This window comes from Equus caballus, chromosome 1, assembly GCF_041296265.1.
Source record: "Equus caballus isolate H_3958 breed thoroughbred chromosome 1, TB-T2T, whole genome shotgun sequence".
Taxonomy (NCBI): Eukaryota; Metazoa; Chordata; class Mammalia; order Perissodactyla; family Equidae; genus Equus; species Equus caballus.
Window position 1 is genome coordinate 182,637,133 of NC_091684.1, and position 20,459 is coordinate 182,657,591.

Consider the following 20,459-nt stretch of genomic DNA (forward strand, 5'->3'; position numbering starts at 1 on the left):
TCCCAAACCTTGGGAAGGAACTGGACTTACAAGTAAATGAAACCAATGGAACTCTTAATTTCATCAATGCAAAAAGACCTTCTCCATGGCCTATAATATTAAAAATGGCAAAAGTCAATGACAAAGAAAAAATATTAAGGGCAGCAAAGCAGAAGAAAATAACCTACAAAGGAACCTCTATCAGGCTTTCAGTGGATTTCTTGGCAGAAACCTCATAGGCTCGGAGAGAATGGGATGATATACTCAAAATACTGAAAGACAAAGTCTTTCAGCCAAGAATACATTATCCAACAAAACTATCTTCAGGTTTGATGGGAAAATAAAAGCTTTCCCAGATAAACAAAAGCTGAGAGAGTTCATTGCCACTAGACCTCCCTTACAAGAAATAATGAAGGAAGCCCTCATACCTGAAGCAAAAAGGCAAAGGTTTACAAAGCTTGGAGCAAGGAGATAAATAGAAAAAAATCAGAAAAATTCAGCTCTCTATCAGAACAGGCTGGCAAACACTTAATTATAACATAAAAGATAAAGGGAAGGAAAACATCAAAAATAACTATAAACACTTCAGTTTAGTCACAAACCCACAACAGAACAAAGAAGAATTTGTAACAACAATAACTCTGAAGGGGAAGAGGAAAAGGATGGAACCTCCTTAGGCTAATGGAGATAAGAGGCTATCAGAAAATGGACTATCTCATCTATGAGATATTTTATACAAACATCATGGTAACCTCTAAACAAAGAATCAGAATAGAGCCAGAAATCATAAATAAGGAGAAAACGATCACAGAAAACCACCAAACTGAAATGTCAGTCAGAAATACAAGGGAAGAGAAACAATGGAAATATAGAACACCTGGAAAACAAGAGATAAAATGGTAGTATTGAGCCCTCATATATCAATAATCTCTCTAAATGTAAATAGATTGAATTCTCCAATCAAATGACACAGAGTGGCTAGATGGATTGAAAAACAAGACCCAACAATATGCTGCCTCCAGGAAACGTGTCTCAGCTCTAACGACAAACATAGGCTCAGAGTGAAGGGATGAAAGACAATACTCCAAGCAAATGGCAAACAAAATAAAGCAGGTGTTGCCACACTTATAACAGACAAAATAGACTTCAAGATATAAAAGACAATGAGAGACAAAGAGGGGCAGTATATAATGATAAAATGGACATTCCACCAAGAGGAAATAACACTTCTGAATATATATGCACATAACACAGGAACACCAAAGTATATAAAGCAGCTAGTAACGGACCTAAAGGGAGAAATTGACAACAGTAGAATAATATTAGGGAACCTCAACACCCCACTTACATCAATGGATAGATCATCCAGACAGAAAGTCAACAAGGAAACAGTGGCCTTAAATGTAACATTAGATCAGATGGACTTAATAGATATATATAGAAATTCTATCCCCAAACAGCAGAATATTTATTATTCTCAAGTGCACATGTAACATTCTCCAAGGTAGACCATATGTTGGGAAAGAAGGTAAGCCTCAATAAATTTAAGAAGATAAAAATCATATCAAGCATCTTTTCCAATCATAATGCTATGAAACTAGAAATCAACTATAAGAAAAAAGCTGAGTAAGCCACAAATATGTAGAGACTAAACAACATTCTACTGAACAGTCATTTCGCCAATGAAGAAATCAAAGGAGAAATAAAAAATACCTTGAGACAAATATAAATGAAAATACAACATACCAACTCTTATGGGATGCAACAAAAGTGGTTCTAAGAGGGAAACTTATAGTGATACAGGCCCACCTCAACAAGAGAAATCTCAAATAAGTAACCTTAAACTACACCTAATAGAACTAGGAAAAAGAAGAACAAAACCCAAAGTCAACTGAAGGAGGAAAATAATAAAAATTAGAGCAGAAATAAATGAAATAGAGACTAAAAAAAAAACAGAAATAAGGATCAGTGAAACTAAGAGCTGATTCTTTGAGAAGGTAAACAAAAGTGACAACCCTTAGCCAGACTCACTAAGAAAAAAAGAGAAGTCTCAAATAAATGAAATTAAAAATAAAAGAGCAGAAATTACACCAGATACCACAGAAATGCAAAGGATTATAGGAGAATACCGTGAGAAACTATATGCCAATGAATTGGATAACCCAAAAGAAATGGATAAATTCTTAGACTCATACAGCCTCACAAAACTGAATTGAGAAGACATAGAGAATCTGAATAGACTAATCACCAGTAAAGAAATTGAAACAGTAATCAAAAATCTTCCAAAAAACAAAAGTCCATGACCAGATGGCTTCTCTGGAGAATTCTGCCAACCATTCAGAGAAGATTTAATACTTGTCCTTCTCAAACTCATCCAAAAAATTGAAGAAGATGGAATACTTCCTAACTCATTCTATGAGGGTGCCATTACCCTGATACCAAAACCAGACAAGGACAACACAAAGAAGGAAAATTACAGGTCAGTATTGCTGAAGAACATAGATGCAAAAATCCTCAACAAAATATTGGCAAACTGAATACAGCAATACATTAAAAGGATCATACACCATCATCAAGTGGGGTTTATATCAGGGATATGGGGATGGTTCAGCATCCTCAAATAAATCAATATGATACACCACATTAGCAAAATGAGGAATAAAAGTCGCCTGATCATCTCAATAGATGCAGAGAAAGCATTTGACAAGCTCCAACATCTATTTATGATTAAAAAAAAACTCTGAATAAAATGGGTATAGAAGGAAAGCACTGGGGCCGGCTCTGTGGGCAAGTGGTTAAGTTCGCGCGCTGCGCTGCAGTGGCCCAGGGTTCAAATCCTGGGTGCGGACATGGCACCACTCGTCAGGCCACATTGAGGCGGCATCCCATATCCCACAACTAGAAGAACCTGCAACTAAGATATACAACTATGTACAGGGGGCGTTTGGGGAGATAAAGCAGGAAAAAAAAAAAAAGATTGGCAACAGTTGTTAGCCCAGGTGCCAATCTTTAAAAAGAAAAAAAAAAAGGAAAGCACCTCAATATAATAAAGGCCATATATGACAAACCCACAGCCAACGTCGTACGTAACAGTGAAAACCTGAAAGCTATCCCTCTGAGAACAAGAACAAGACAAGAGTGCCTATTCTTGCCGCTCCTATTCAACATAGTACTGAAAGTTTTGGCCAGAGCAATTAGACAAGAAAAAGAAACAAAAGATATCCAAATTGGCAAGGAAGAAGCGAAACTCTCGCTGTTTGCAGATGTCATGACTTTATGTATAGAAAACCCTAAAGAATTGTCAGGAAACATCAACAACTACAGCAAAGTTTCAGGACACAAAATCAACTTGCAAAAATCAGTTGCATTTCTATACACTATAATGACCTAGTGGAAAGAGAAGCCAAGAATACAATCCCATTTACAAGAACAACAAAATAAAATATATAGGAATAAGTTTAACCTAGGAGGTGAAAAACCTATACACTGAAAACTCTAAGATCTTATTGAAAAAATTGAAGATGACATAGAGAAATGGAAAGATATTCCATGCACATGGATTAGAAGAATAAACATAGTTAAAATGTCCATATGACTGAAAGCATTCTACAGATTCAATGCAATCCCAATCAGAATCCCGATGACATTTTTCATGGAAATAGAACAAAGAATCCTAAAATTTATATGGAACAACAAAAGACTCCGAATAGCCCAGGCAATTCTGAGAAAAAATAAGAAAGCTGGAGGCATCACAATCCCTGACTTCACACTATACTACAAAGCTATAGTAATCAAAACAGCATGATACTGGTACAAAAACAGACACATAGATCAATGGAACAGAATCGAAAGCCCAGAAATAAAACCACATATCTATAGGCCTCTAATCTTCAAGAAAGGAGCCAAGAACATACAATGGAGAAAGGAAAGTCTCTTCAACAAATGGTGTTGGGAGAACTGGACAGCCACATGCGACAGAATGAAAATAGACCATTATCTTGTGCGATACACAAAAATTAACTCAAAATGGATAAAAGACTTTAATGTAAGACCTGAGACCATAAAACTCTTAGAAGAAAATATAGATAGTACAGTCTTTGACATTGGTCTTAGGTATATCTTTTCAAATACTGTGTCTACTCAGGCAAGGGAAACAAAAGAAAAAATAAGCAAATGGGACTACCTTAGACTAAAGAGCTTCTGCAAGGCACAGGAAATCGTGAACAAAATGAAAAGACAACCCACCAACTGGGTGAAAATATATTCAAATCATATATCCAACAAGGGGTTAATTTCCATAATATGTAAAGAACTCATCCAGCTCAACAACAACAAACAGCCTGATCTGAAAATAGGTGGAGGATACGAATAGACATTTTCCAAAATATATAAAGAACTCATACAACTCAATAACAAAAAAACAACCTGAACCAAAAATGGGTGTAGGATATGAACATACATTTTTCCAAAGTAGATATACTGATGGCCAACAGGCACTTGAAAAGAAGTTCAATGTCACTAATTACGTCACTAATTATTAGGGAAATGCAAATCAAAACTACAATGAGATATCACCTTACACCTATCAGAATGGCTGTAATCATTACCAAGACGAAAAATAGCAAATGTTGGAGAGGGTATGGAGAATGCTGATGGGAATGCAAACTGGTACAGCCACTATGGAAAACACTATGGAAATTTCTCAAAAAATTAGAAATACCATTCTATCCAGCTGTCCTACTACTGGGTATTTATCCAAGAACATCAAATCAACAATTCAAAGAGATTTATACACCCCTGTGTTCATTGCAGTATTATTCACAATAGCCAAGATGTGGAAGCAACCCAAGTGCCCTTCTAAGGAAGAATGGATAAAGAAGATGTGCTGTATATATACAATGAAATACTGCTTAGCCATAAAAAATACACAGTTGTCCCATTTGCAACAACGTGGATGGACCTTGAGGGTATTATGTTAAGTGAAATAATCCAGAGAAAGACAATCCCCATATGATTTCACTCATATGTGGAAGATAAACAAACACATGGATAAAGAGAACAGATTAGTAGTTACCAGAAGGAGAAGGGGTTAGGGGCGGTGAGCAAAAGGGGTAAAGGGGCAAATATGTATGGTGATGGATAAAAACTAGACTATTGGTGGTGAGCACAATGCAGTCTATACAGAAACTGATATATAATAATGTACACCTGAAATTACACAATGTTATAAACCAATATGACCTCAATAATATAATTGAAAAAAAATCTAAGAGAAAAAAACCCCCCAAACACCTCTTGAACATTATTTGATGAGCTGCTGGGTTGGTGAACACATCCACATGCTGGGTGGGTTTTACACCCTAGCTCCATGTGTACCGAAATTCCTGTGCTCAGGGTCTTTCTGGACCTTGCCTGTGTACCCCTTCATCTGGCTGTTTATCCATGTGTTTGTTTATCTTCCACATATGAGTGAAATCATATGGGGATTGTCTTTCTCTGGATTATTTCATAATACCCTCAAGGTCCATCCATGTTGTTGCAAATGGGACAATTGTGTATCCTTTATAATACCCTTTATAATAAACTGGTAAATATAAGTAAATGTTTCTATGAGTTCTGTGAGGTGCTGTAGCAAATTAATTGAACCTGAGAAGCAGGTGATGAAAACCTCAGATTTATAGCCAGTCAGTCTAGAAGCACAGGTAACAATCTAGACTTGCAGTTGATCTCTGAAGTGGGAGCAGTCTTGTTGGACTAACTCCTTAACCTGTGGGATCTGATGCTATCTCTTGGTAATGTCTGAATTGAGTTGATTGCTTGGTTGTTGGAAAACACACATTGTAATAGTTTATCTGTTTGTTCCAGCATTATTTGTTTAAAAGACTTCGCTTGCCCTGTTGAATTGACTAGATATGTTAGATGAAAATCAGTTGAGCATAGGTGTATGGCTCTGTCTCTATACACCCTATTGTGTTCCATGATCTAGTTTGATCCTTAGAGTAAAACTATACTGTCTTGATGATTATAGCTGTATAGAATGTTTAAAATCAGAAAGTGTGAGTCCTCCAACTTTTTTCTTTTTCAAGATTGTTTTGGCTACTCTAGGTTCTTTTACATTTCCATATAAATTTTGGATTCAACTTATTTTGTGCAGAAAAGCATGTTGGCATTTTCATTAGGATGGTATTCAACGTATAGAGCGGTTTTAGGTGCGTTGAGATACTGAGAACATTGAGTGTTCTAATTCATGAGCTTGGTATGTTTCTACATTTATTTAGATTTTCTTTAATTTCTTGGAGTAATATGTAATTTTCATTGTATGGGTCTTGTATGTCTTTTGTTAGATTTATTCTAAGTATTTTGTGGTTTTTGATGATACTGTGAATAGAATATTTTTTATCTTTAATTTCAGATTGTTTGCTGTTAGCACATAAAATTTATACTATTTAGTTTTGTTTATTAACCTTGTATTCTGTGACTTTGCTAAATTTCTGTTTTTAAGTAGTGGTTTAGTAGCTTTCTTGGTGCCTTCTACACACATGATGTTGTCTTCAAGTAAAACAGTTTCATTGCTTCATTTCCATTATATGCCTTTTATTCCATTTTCTTGTCTTATTATTGCATTGGCTAGTACTGCCAGTATAATGTTGAACAAGAAAGATGAGAGCAGACATCCTTGTCTTCATCTGGATTTAGGGGGTAGGTAACATTAAATATTTCATCATTGAGAATGATGATAGCAGTAGGTTTTCATTGATGCCCTCTCTCAGGTTTTGGAAGTTCCTTCCTGTTTCTTTGTTTGCTGCTGTCAGCAACAATTTTATTGTGAATGGGCATTGAATTTTTTCAGTTGCTTTTTTTGTCCATTTATTGAAGTGATCATGTGGTTTTTCTCCTTTATTCTATTACTGTGGTGCTTTACATTGATTGATTTTCTGGTGTTAGACCAACCTTGCATTCCTGAGATAAATTCTTCCTGGTCATGACACTTTAATTACAATAAATAATATTGTAATTATTTTTAATATATTGCTGGATTCAGTTTGGTAATATTTTATGAAGGAGTTCTACACCAATATTTATGAGGCATACTGGTTTGTAATTTATTATTCCTGTAATGTTTTTTTCAGGTGTTGTATGACAGCTATCTTGGCCTCAAAAAATGAGTTCAGAAGTACTTCCCTCCTCTTCTGTTTTGTGAAAGAGTTGGAGTAAAATTATTAGCTTTGGTTTAAAGTTTGTATTTGATGGAATTTACCAAGGAAATCTGGGTCTGGAGTGTCTTTTTATTTTCTCTCCTGGGTAGAGAGAACATTTCTGAGGGCTAATTCTACTCAGATCTGTAATTTCATCTTGTTTTACTTTTGCTGTGTTGTAGAGGAACTTGTTCATTTCACCTGAGTTGCAGAATATATACGTGAAGTTTGTTCATAATATTGCCTTATTACCTTGTTAAATAGGATATAAAATCTAGCAATATTCCCTCTTTATTCCTACTATTGGTAATATGTTTTTTCTCTCTTTTATTCTTGGTTTTTCTCGCTAAGGACTTATCAATTTTATTAATTTTTTCAAAAGATCAACTTTTGGTGTTTTAAATTCTCTATTTTATATTTATTTCTTATTTCATTGTTTTCTCCTGTATCATTATTTTCTTTTATTTTTTCTTTCTTTTGTTTCTTTTTACTTTTTTATTTACTTCAGGCTTAATTTGCTCTTCTTTTTCTAGCTTCTTAAGGTAGTAACTTAGATAATTAATTTCAAACATTTCTTATTTTTTATTATAAATAGTTAAGGCTATAATTTATCCCTAGTCATTGCCTAGAATCCTGCCAATTGTGGTTTGTTGTGTTTTCATTATCATTCAACTTGGAATAATTTATAATTTCTTTTTATTTTACCTATGGATATTTATAGTATGTTTTTTATTTTACAAACATTCAAGAATCTTTTTAATAACTTAATGGCATTTATTTTAGTGTAGTTTTGTTTTGGTTAGAGAATTTACCCCATAAAATGTCAATCTTTAAAAGTTTTTGAGGGTCCGGCCCTGTGGCCAAGTGGTTAAGTTCACACGCTCTGCTTTGGTGGCCTGGAGTTTCACCAGTTCGGATCCTGGGCATCAACCTAGCACCACTCATCAGGATGTGCTGAGGCGGTGTCCCAAATATCACAACCAGAAGCACTCACACGTAGAATATACAACTATGTACTGGGAGGCTTTGGTGAAAAGAAGAAGAAGAAAAACACATTGGCAACAGATGTTAGCTCAGGTACCAATCCTTAAAAAATTTTTTTTGGAAAGAGAACAGATTAGTGATTACCAGAGGGGAAGGGTGTTAGAGGGGGGTGAAAGGGGTAAATGAGCACATATGTACTGTGACAGACAAAAATTAGACTACTGCTGGTGAGCACAGTGAAGTCTATTCAGAAATTGATAAATAATAATGTAAACACGAAATTACATGATGTTATAAATCACTATGATCTCATTAAAACTACTGGAAAAAATTCTTTTGAGACTTACTTTATGGACCATATGGTCCATCTTTGCAGTTGTTCCATGTGCTTTTAGGAAGAATGTGTATTTTGTAGTTGTTGTGGTTAATCTTCTATAAATATCATTTAAGTCAGGTTGACAGTGTTTTTCAAAGCTTTTATATCTTTATTGATTTTTTTGTCTATTATTCTATCAATTACTGAGAGAGGAGTGTTAAAATCTTCAACTCTGGTTGTGGGACTGTTCATTTCTCCCTTTATTTTGGTTTTTGCTTCATACATTTTGAAGCTCTTGATACACAATTAGAATGGTTATGTCTTCCTGGTGAATTGACCTTTTTATTGTTGTAAATGTGCCTCTTTATCTCGGGTAAACTCTCTTGTTAAAAAAATTTTGAAGTTTACTTTATCTGTTATTAATATAGCCACATTAGTTTCTGGTACATACTGTTTCCATGAAATATCTTTTTTATCCTTTTACTTTTAACCTTCTATTTTGTTATATTTAAAGTGGATCTCTCATATACAATATTTATGTGTATTGTGCTCTTTTACCCAGTGTGATAATCTTTGCCTTTTAATTAGAGTGCTTAGTCCATTTACATTTACTGTAACATTGGTATGGTTGGTTGGGTTTAAGTCTACCATTTTGAGTTTTTTCCCATTTGTTCCGTCTGTTTCTTTCTTCCTTTGTTTTTCTTTTCCTGTATTATTTTGGATAAATGAAATATTTCTTGCACTCCATTTAAACCCTTCGATTGGCTTTTTAGCCATACCTCTTCATGTTATTATTCTGTAGCTACTTTAGGGATTACAATATGATTTCTTGACTTTTCACAGTCTTCTTAAGGTTTATATTGTGCTGCTTTATATAAAATCAATTACCTTATTACAGTATAATTCTGTTTACTACCTTCCGTCCTTTATGTATTGTGATATATTTTAAATATATATACATTATAATTCTCACAATATAATGTTATGAATTTATTTAAACAGTTATTTTTTGAAGAAATTAAGAAAAACAAGCTTTTGTATTTACCCACAAATTTGCTATTTCTGTGCTTTTCATTTCTTTAGATTTGAGTTTCATCTGTTATTTTTCTTTATCTCGAAGAACTTTCTTTAGTCTTTTTTGTGATGTGGGTCTACTGGTGAAGAATTTTCTCAACTTTCATTTATTGGAAATGTCTTTATTTTTCCTTTTTACTTTCATTGCGTATAGAATCCTGTGTTGTCATTTTTTTCTTAAGCACTTTAAAGATGCTGTTCCATTGTCTCCTGCCTTTCAATATTTCCAATGAAAAATCTGCCATAATTTCTGTAATTATTCCTCTGTGAGTGATGTGTCTATTTTCTCTGGCAGCTTGCATAATTTCCTTTAGATCTTTGGGTTCTTTTTCTCTGTCTACCCCTTAACTATTGATATTCTCCAGAACTATGTCCATAGCTTGGTAGCTATGGCCATGGACGCTGGAGCCACATCTGCCTAAGTCCAGTCTCTACTGCACATCTAATAGCTGTATGTCCTGGGGCGAAACCTCTGTGGACTTTAGTTTCCTCACCCATAGAATAGGGCCAATGGTGGCTACCTCCTTGTGAAGATTAAACAAGTTAATATGTGCAATATGTTTAGAAACTATGGTATGTGTCATGTAAGTGTGCCCTGTTGTTATTGGATGGTCAATCTGAATACAAATTAGCTGGTTTTTAAAAATATTTATTTTAACATTTCTCTAATCAGGATACATCTTACAAGTGACGGCTTTTTAGAATTCCTTTATCCCTGGCTTAAAGGCAGCTTCTTTCAGAGAGGTTTTGTGTTGTTTCTCCAATCACTTTCAACCTAAGGCAACTTTAAATTGACTTCTCTGTTGGAGTTTGGGACCACTCTGATGGTATGTATTCAGATTGGAAATCTGCATGGGTACCAACTTGTGATTCATCTTTTTAAGAAGATATTTTTCTGCTTTCTACCAGGGCCCAAGTAGAGAGATGCACATTTCTTTGAAATTTATTTCTACATTGTGGATTTGTAATTCATTTACTTTCAGGTTAAGAGAGCATAGTCCTTTGGGGTCTCAGCTTTATGAAGGGTTCTCCTATTAGATTCTTCCTCATCTTACGTGTTTTTTCTGTTTTAGTGCTTCATAAAATAATGATACATCTTATGATCAGTGGAATATTAGATTTGTTGATATTAGGTATCATCATTATTATCGTCATCACCGCTATCCTCCCAAGACATCTTTTATATTTTCAGGCTTGAATTATATTAATTATAAGAGAAGAGTAATGGGTTGGGGACTTCTCTTTGGTTAGCATTCCTACTTTGGGATGGGTGATTTTGTGGGAGGAAAAGGAGTTAGTAAAGAGGAAATGAAATAGTTCAAGAAATAGGAAAAGAACTAAGGATACTAATGTCATGAAGATCAGGTGTTTGGAGCAATGTTATCCAACATATTATAATCATCTGGGGATCTTTTAAAAATTTCAAATTTTGGGTCCTTCTCTAGACCAATTACATCACAAACTCTTGTTGTGTGACCCAGGCACCAGCCTTTTTGGAGCAGTCCCGCTGATTCCACAGTGTAGACAAGTTTGGGAACCACTGGTTTGCAGAGTGTTAAGAATGAAGATCAGTGAGAATGAAGATTAAAAAAGGGCAAGGAGATAAAAGATGTTCAGTGGCCATTTGTGATCCTTTAGAACGTGAATGAAAAAAGTCAGATTATAGGGATTTAAAAATGGATTTATGGTGAGGCCATGAGGGTAAAGGTGTATTCTGCTTATTAGATAAAATAGGCCATGCAGGGGGCTGGGGGTTGGGAGGTGGGGAAAAGGAAAGGAAACTAGGATGGATCAAATGAAAGCCCTTTTCTTTTCTTTTTAATTTTTTTGCTGAGGAAGATTCACCCTGAGCTAACATCTGTGCCAATAAGTCTTCCTCTATTTTGTATGAGGGTAGCCACCACAACAGGGCTGCCACCGAGTGGTGTAGGTCTGTGCCCAGGAACTGAACCTGGGCCACTGAAGTGGAGCATGCTGAACTTAACCACTAGGCCACGGGGCTGGCTGCTGAAAGCCCTTTCATTTGTTTTCCAAAAGGGACAGCCATATCTTTTTCGGGGTATAGAATACAATGAAGAGAGACTGAAGATTCTAGAAAATGAGAAGATTATTTAAAGAGAAATATGAAAGAGGCAAAGGGAATTGGATTAAAAGATTATATAAATGAGTTATTTTTGGAAAATAAATCTGTGGTTCCAAATTTGGTGAGTAGAATGGAAAGAAGATCAGATGAGGGAACCCCATTGAACCTGGCACTAAAAAGAGGTTGAAAAAAGTTATTATTTCTTTGCTTTTCTCAGTGGAAGGAGAAAGATAGTGAGTTTACTCGATAGAGCCAATTTGATTCACACATTTCAGTATTCATAAAAATTATCTGAGGAGCTAGTTGAAAATTCAGATTTATAGCCTACCTGTTCCATTCCCCAGTTGAAGATTTTTGTTCAGTAGGTCTGAGGGGAGGGCCAAGGAGTTTGCAGTTTTCACAGATTATCCCTGGTAAGTGACTCTCACTAATTCTGGTGGTTCTGAAATCAGGTTCAGGCAAACGATGATCCAGAGGCAGTGCTTTTTAGTTGCTGTCAGAGGAATTAAAAAAAAGAGATGAAGATTCGAGGGGCCAGCCTGGTGGTGTAGTGGTTAAGTTTGGGCACTCTGCTTCAGTGGCCTGGGGTTCGCCAGTTTGGATCCTAGGCATGGACCTATGCACTGCTTATCAAGCCATGCTGTGGCAGGCATCCCATGTATAAAATAGAGGAAGGTTGGCACAGATGTTAGTTAGCTCAGGGACAATCTTCCTTGGCAAAAAGAGGAGGATTGGTGTCAGATGTTAGCTCAGGGCTAATCTTCCTAAAAAAAAATAAAAATAAAAAAGAGATGAAGATTGAAATGAAGGATTGCTGTGTAGCAGGAAAGCCCCACTGGATGCTAAATATCATAGTTTTTTAGTTTTGCCAAGTTTTTTTGTCTGTCTTTCGCAACTCTCTGAAGCATGAAAGCCGACATGGGCAAACCCATCGTTGGATACAGGATTAGCATGGCAGAAAGTCCAAAGGGGAAAAACTTCCATTAATGAGGGAAACCTTGAAGTCAAGGCTTGATTTCCAGGAAGACAGGTTGTCAGGAGGGACCAGGAAGCTGGGAAAAATTGGAGGCATCAAATAATTGAAAATCACCTGTGATGGGGAAGAGGCGATTCAGTAGCTGTGAGAAGAACAGGGGTAAAAAGTGACAGATAAATTGATTTTGTTCAGAGAAGGAGGGACAGTAGAAAAGTTAGGCTTTTCTTTCTTTCTTTCTTTCTTTTTAATAGATGGAATTTGGAAATGAGATATTATTGAGGAAAGGCAGGTTTCTACTAAAGTGAGAAAATTGTCCAGGACCAAGGTTTCTCACAGAGGGGAGGTAATAGAGTTGCCAGATAAAAGTGCAGGATGTACTTAGTTAAGTTGGAATATCAGATACACAGTGAATAATTTTTCAGTACAGGTATGTCCCAAGTATTGCTTGGGACATACTCACACTAAAAATTTATTCGTCGTGTATCTGATATTCAAACTAACTGAGTGAGGGTCCTTTACGTTTATTTGCTAAATCTGGCAACCCTAAGTGGAAGTGATGTTTCATAAGACACAGAGGAAGGTGGGTAAGAGTCAGGTCGGGAGAAGGTAGGTATGGTGGTGGAGCGGAGCTGAGTTGTTTGAGAATAAAAGTATGAAGTAATATCGAGGGAACATTAGTTAGCTGAGAGTGGCAGGTGTAATTGAAATGAGGCGTGCATTAGAGTGGGAGGTGGGGCAAAGATTGTATTAGGGTGTGGGAGCCCTACCAGGATCATTCTTGGTAATTTGGTGAAGGAAGATGGTCTGTCAACTTCTTCTGCCAACCTCTGCAGCTTCTTCTGAAGGATAACTTATTTTTCTGGATACAGAAGCAGTACTCTAGGGAGTCTCATGGTTTCAGCTTGTCAATGTCTAGTAATTTATCTGCGTAGTTTCACCCCACCTCCTTCCAACCTCCTCTGCTAAAAGAAAGGGAAGAGACTGGTGAGTAACTATAGTATATGTTCATGAATGCATTTTGTGATGCATTGTGAAAAAGCATGCCAGGCTGTAAAAAGAGAAGTTAAACTTTATGATCAATTAGGAAAACTAGACAGATAAATGCTAGAATGTCATTTTGAGTACTGGATTTATCAGTATGTCTTCTTTTTTATTCTCCTGATTTTTGAAACAGTTTTATTTTCCATTTTGACTTTAAATAATTAAAGACATAAGCATCTAGTACATTTCACTCAATGAATAACTAATATTAGTTTTAAATTTTTCTGTTATTAGGATTCCTGAGTAGTATTTTTTTCTTCTAAGTTGTGCTCAACATAGATGTAATTAGTGTAACTCAAATGAGGAAGTCTTGTCTTTGAGTTTGAAAATGTGGAATATTAAGAAAAAATTCTAGTTATTAGAAAAAGAGCTACAGAAAGGAAAACTTCAAAGGCTAGTCTCGTGTCAGCACCTGCTGTGGTCCCGATGTAAACCCTGGAGACCAGGGGTTTTGGCAGCAGTTTCAGTGCTTTTAGTTCAATCTCCAGTATCCCCAAATGTGAAGCAGATGCCAGTTTTCTTCTCTAGGGTTCTCATAATGGCATATAATGAGTTGGTTGTTTCCTAGCAACTAAAGAAGCAGTTTCACTTTAGCTGATCCTGCAATAGGAATGAGACATTTTCCCTTGATAGTTGGTATTAGTGATTTCCCTGACAATGGAATTTCACTTCTGAATAAGGAATGTTCTCAGCCTTTGGTTTCCTAAAGAATTTTGCTTTTGAGTGTGGGCTAAACTCTCCTTAATGCTGTAATGAAAATGAAGAAAAATTTTTGAGTCCGCTAAGCACCTCTCATGGGAAGAGCCAAAGGAGTTTGATACATCATTTCTCAAATGGCATGTGATTATACAAAAAGCTATAATAGCTGTCTTTTTCCCAGTATTTAACAGGATAATTAACAACGAAATTCTTTTCTGTATTTAATGTTTGAGGGAACAGAGATCTATTAAGTTTTGGACAATGTGTTGCATAAAAAATATATGAGAAGTTTTATAACCAGTACCATTTCAGTATAAAGTCAATATAAGAAAATGTATTTTAAAATCTATAACCTACTTAATTTCAAACAGTATGCTCTACAAAAAAAATATTGTTATACCAATTATCACTATAATTCACTTTAGACTGTTGAACAATTTAATGTTTAACTCTGAATATTAGTAGTTGTAAAGCATCTGTACTTAGCTGAGTCACATCTAAGTCCTTCTTCTTTGGCATTGGTACTAGATCCAGAGGTTTTCTGACTCTTAAGATACATGGAGGCATGAGAAAATTACTTCAAACGACCTTCTTTTAGTCATTCATACTTTAAACAGTTTCTAAGGAAATTATCCATTTTTCTTCCTTTGACATTATATAACTAATATAAATTACCTTCCTTATCCAGATTTATAGTATGATATATTAAGTTCCAGAGGTGCCCAGACACTTAGGCAAAGAGATAAAATATTAAATGATGTTCTTAAGATAATTAAGTTAGCCATATCTAAATATACCAAAGAAATTTATTGCCTTGCGTGGAGAAGGTTCACAGACTATGCATTAACCATAGATGAAGTTATTGAATGTCTTCATGGTCAGTTGTGGGCATCTGACCTTCTTATTCATGCCTCTCATGATTTTTGCATCATCAGGTACTTAGCAGTTCTCATGTTTAAAAATACTTTATTAGGCCTCCGTGAAGTATTAAGAAACGAAGCACACTAATTAATTCAGTTGGACAGGACAGTAGTCTTTCAGGCACCTAAGACATAATTTTTTTCTTAAAAACCCTTTAAAAATGAAGCAAAGTTTCTATATACTATAATTCAGTTATTACTCTTAGATTTCTTTGGAACCTTAATCTGAGGCTAATGAGTCAAGTATGTTAAGCCTAGTTTTGAATTCTCCTTTCTCTTTTAAAACAATAGATTAGTGAACAAGGAAATAAAGAGAAAATATAACTAAAGCCAGTTCTTTGAAATATTTTTCTGAGGCAGTATTATCTAGTAAAATAGTTCAGTTTGATTAATCTATAGCAGGGGTTTCTTTTTTTTTTTTTCCAGTTTTTATTTTTTTATTGAGTTATTGATAGGTTACAATCTTGTGAAATTTCAATTGTACATTAATGTTTGTCAGTCATGTTGTAGGTGCACCACTTCACCCTTTGTGCCCACCCCCCACCCCACCTTTCCCCTGGTATCCACTAAACTGTTCTTGATCCATAGTTTTAAATTCCTCATATGAGTGGAGTCGTACACAGATTATCTTTCTCTTGCTGGCTTATTTCACTTAACATAATTCTCTCAAGGTCCATCCATGTTATTGCAAATGGAATGATTTTGTTCTGTTTTGCAGCTGAGTAGTATTCCATTGTATATATGTACCACATCTTCTTTATCCATTCGTCTAGCAGGGGTTTCTTTTGATCGCTATAAATGTATTCATTCATTTAACAATTATTTATTGAGCTGGCATCAGATAATTATTGCTGTACTTTTAAAATGTCATTGGACTTTTTGTCATCTTCAGCTGCAGACATTTAGTGGCTACTTACTATGTTTGGGGCATTGGTTAGATGCTGAGGACAAAAGGATGTGTAAGGTGTAGTTCAAAATTATAAAATAACACAGTTTTACAGTGTTTTATTTAAGGCAGTCAAAGTTGGAACTTAGAGAACAAGGCTGAGTATATGTAGTGTTGACTGTTCAAGTTGGTGGTATTGTTATAGGATATTAGATTTCACAGATTCATTGAGGTTCCATGTCTTGGAAGGAGCCCTGTGGTCAGCATTGAAAGAGAACAAGTTCTCAGAGGGAGTTAGAAACAGCTTGTTAATATTAATTGCTTGTTATTTCCTCCTACAAAAATGCCCTTCTTTTTCTGCTAATTATCAGAGATGACTTACATGAGTACCTTCAACTCACTGTGACTGAGTGCTTATAAATGCAGCTTTGAATATTGTAATGTTCTTTTTTTACATGTTGCTATTGTAGATATCTAAGACAGAAAGCTATTACAGATTTTTAGACTGCCACCAACTGTCCCGGTCTCTCACCCCCATAAATTTGTTATTTATGCCAAATTTCTCAAGTGTTAGAGTAGATTTGGTCAGTGTCATTACCTTACCAATTTACTCTTGTGTTCTGGTGCCTATAAATACAAGTGTAAAGATACTTTTCACCTGATAAAACTGCTTAGTGACCTGAAGGTTTAAATTGGTAATTTTGTCAAGAAAACAATAGAAATAAAGCAAAGCAACAACAGTATAAAAAAAGGAGAGTTATTGTTCCCCAGTGTCAACCACTGAATTTCTCACTTCCTGTTCTGTGTAGTTTGAGGATGGAACAATTGGTAAGGCTGGGAGGGCCCTGATTCTCGGAGCTTCGTTTCTAACCTGACACCCAGGGAAGAGCTCCTGCCGCAGCCCTCTGATTGTGTATAGCTGGGCCAGATTCTCTTCTGCTCTACATCGGTGATAGGCCTTCTTGGATCAGCCCTAGTCTGGTACCTTTGTAAGATGAAGGTATTTTACTATTCTTGGCCATGAATTCCTTCCTTAGGTTTTAGGCCTTTCAGTCACTTCTTGCTCTGTCCTAGATGCAGGAACTAGCATGTCACCTCCCCTTCTCCCATTTGGTGTATCATTAGCTATTTCTTCACCCTGGATCTCCCCTTTGGCAAGATTAGGCTTCTTCACCTATCTAGTTACATGTCCTTCTTCCCTAGAACTTTTCAGTACAGTATTAGGTTTCTCATCTCTGACCTTCGCCTTTCTTCCCAGTTCAAAGCCTTTGTTTACTTTGGATGGATCTTTTCATCTGAGTGAAAAACATGTTACAGCCCATTTGTAGGCTAACCCACGCTCTAGGAATGATTGACGCTGTGGGCTTAGGTTGCCAGTTTTACTTCCCTGTCATTGGCTCAAGTGCTTCCTAAGGAGAGGGGTGGGACCTTGTCCTGTTTTTGTCCCTTCACATTAATTTTCATTCTCAGCAGTGAACATTGAGAATCAGAATTCTTACTTTCAGAACACAGAATCGGGGGAGGGCACAGTTTGGCTGTTCAATCCAAATGGAGTGAAACAACAGATTTCATTTACGATTTTTCTGGTATCCAAATAAAGAAGTGAGGACAATTAGAGAAAAACAGAGCATCTGGTTTAACTCCAGGCCTGAATCTGGAAAGAGAGCAAGAAAGGAAGTAGCAAGAAAGAGAAAGGAGAGACAGGTAGGAGGAAATTGAAGTCATTGTTGTAATTTAACTTGGCCAGTGTCTCACTGATAAAACAAAGATGCTTAAGTATTCTTTTGTGTCTGATGACGCAGGGAAACTCTTCCCATTTCCTTCTTTGTATGTCTACCAGGGAGAAGTTTCTACGAGGGGGAGGCAGTAGAGGTCCTGGGACAGTCAGTTCCTGTAAGGACGGGCTCTAACTGTACCTCTGACAAAAGTGGGAAGCATGCAGAATGCTGCCTTGATTATAAGGAGAATTGATAAAATGCACTGTTTCATTCACTTGAAGTCAGCAATCAAAATTAGTGCAAAAGGAAGCACTAATAGAAAAATGTGCCAAGCCAGAGAAATATATTGGTCAAAGGGGATAGAATGATGTCAGACACAATTCATTAGCAGCAAAAACTAGTCAGGCTGAAATAATTTGCCTTACTAAATGAATAAATTAAAAGGAGGCTCATTACCAAGCCCTTGTAATATTCCATTTCTACCTTGAATACTTCAGAAGAATTCCTAACTTTTCACTCCTTTGTGTTGTTCACTTTATGGACTTTAAAGAATAACTTACAATGTTTTGAACAGAGTCTAGGATGAGAGTAATTATAAAAGGTAGGGCCTTGTCTTCTGTGGTCATAATTAAGGAGTCTTAATAAAGGTCACATAAGATTACTTACTGGGCCCTTGCGAGAGCTTCTCAGAGCTGGCCCCAGTCAGATGGGTGAGGGCTTACCCTATCTCCTCGGGTGCGGATGGGGAATCGTGGGTCAGAGCAGATGTGAGAAGCTGCTGGAGCTGTTCAAGTTCCAAGATTTGAACAGATCCCAAGCAGGCAATGGGAAAGAATTATGGCTATTACTGGGGATTTCATAGGATTGTGATCCCTGATCCCTTTTTATTATTTAGGCAGATACTATATTTAGTTAATTTTAAGATCCATATATTTCAAATTTTCCTATCTCTGGAATTGGAGTATATTTTACGATTAATAACATCTTGGCATCATGTCAATTTAATTATTAAAATTTTTTTCTCTTTGGTGGTGTATAAAATAATGATGTATCTTATAACCTATGGGGTTTTCTATTTGATGAGATACAGTAATTATTTTTATTGTGATTACTTTAACTGAATTGTATTTTCACTTTTTTCACAATCACTGCAGAGTGATTCCATGTTATTCATTTTGGTCAGGTATTTTATTGTTGAAAGATGGTTTTAAACTGCTGGTGGCAGTTTTGGCAACCTGTTCATCCTCTTTCATACCCCCGTCACTAATTTAATTTTCCCCCTTGTTACTCACACAGAGACTGCTAGATTATTCTTCCCAACATGTAACTCCTGTGATGTCTGTCATTTCGGAGACTATCAGTGTCTCCCTATTGCTTTTTAAAGCAACCTACACTCTGACTTTATTCATTCTTTCAATGGTTAGAGTTTAGAGAAAGAAAGCATGAAACCTACTCCTGTAGATTCTTTTATTTCCTGTGCACTTTTACTTATTGATTTTTAAAAAAATTGTTAATGCTATGTGATCGTTTATAGTTGGAAAATAATGCTATACTAATTTACATTCGTAGGTGTTTGTGTGTGTTTAATACTTGTTTTATGTAATATTAGTTAATTTTATGTTAATAAAAAGTCCACCAAAAGAAATGATTCATGGTGAATTAAAACGTCCTTTTTTTTCTTGTGTTTCTTTTTTGTATTTATTCCAAGCCTGTACATATGTCCATAAAAACAAATATGTTAGACCTTTATAATTAGTTTATTTTAGTAGAGTCTAAGTCTGGTGTATTAGTTACCTGAATGTAGAAGACATCAGATTAAATAGGTTGAATTAATGTTATCCTTAGACAATTCTATACTACTAAAACAGCTACCTATTATTGAGTATTTACTCTATTAAGCCTTATACTGTTTACCTGTATTATCTCATTTAATCCATGCAATTCTTTTTTTTTTTTTATTAAGGTTGTAAAAGTTAACATCCTTGTGAAATTGCTGTTATACATCGTTATTAGTCATGTTTTAGGTACACCACTTCACCCCTAGTGCCCTCCCCCCACCCGCCTTTCCCCTGGCAACCACCGATCACTTCTCTTTGTCCATATGTTAACTACCACCTATGAGTGGAGTCATACAGAGTTCGTCTTTCTCTGTCTGGCTTATTTCACTCAACATAATACTCTCAAGGTCTATCCCTGTAGTTGTGAATGGGACGACTTTGTCCTTTTTTATGGCTGAGTAGTATTCCATTGTATATATGTACCACAACTTCTTTATCCAATCATCAGTTGCTGGGCACTTAGGTTGGTTCCATGACTTGGCTATTGTGAATAATGCTGCAGTGAAGATAGGGGTGCATGGAACTTCTGGAATTGCTGATTTCAGGTTCTTAGGATAGATACCCAATAGTGGGATGGCTGGGTCATAAGGTATTACTATTCTTAACTTTTTGAGGAATCTCCATACTGTTTTCCATAGTGGCTGCACCAGTTTGCATTCCCACCAACAGTGTATGAGGGTTCCCTTTTCTCCACAGCCTCTCCAACATTTACCACTCTTGGTTTTGGATGTTTTTGCCATTCTAACAGG

The 20,459-nt window shown here is 35.9% G+C and overlaps 1 protein-coding gene across 3 annotated transcripts in view; it reads left to right on the forward strand.

Annotated features, from left to right (window-relative positions):
* Positions 1–20,459, forward strand: part of NUBPL (NUBP iron-sulfur cluster assembly factor, mitochondrial) — a 211,704-nt gene that overhangs the window by 88,984 nt on the left and 102,261 nt on the right. Inside the window, exon 1 of one of the 3 annotated variants that reach the window (XM_070241658.1) lies at positions 13,483–13,592. The exons of 1 other annotated variant lie outside the window; for it this stretch is intronic. The gene's annotated coding sequence lies outside the window, so the exon portion shown is untranslated. Of the gene's footprint in view, positions 1–13,482; positions 13,593–17,604; positions 17,859–20,459 lie in introns of those variants that run through there. One more of the 3 variants, XM_070241649.1, reaches the window with a different exon arrangement.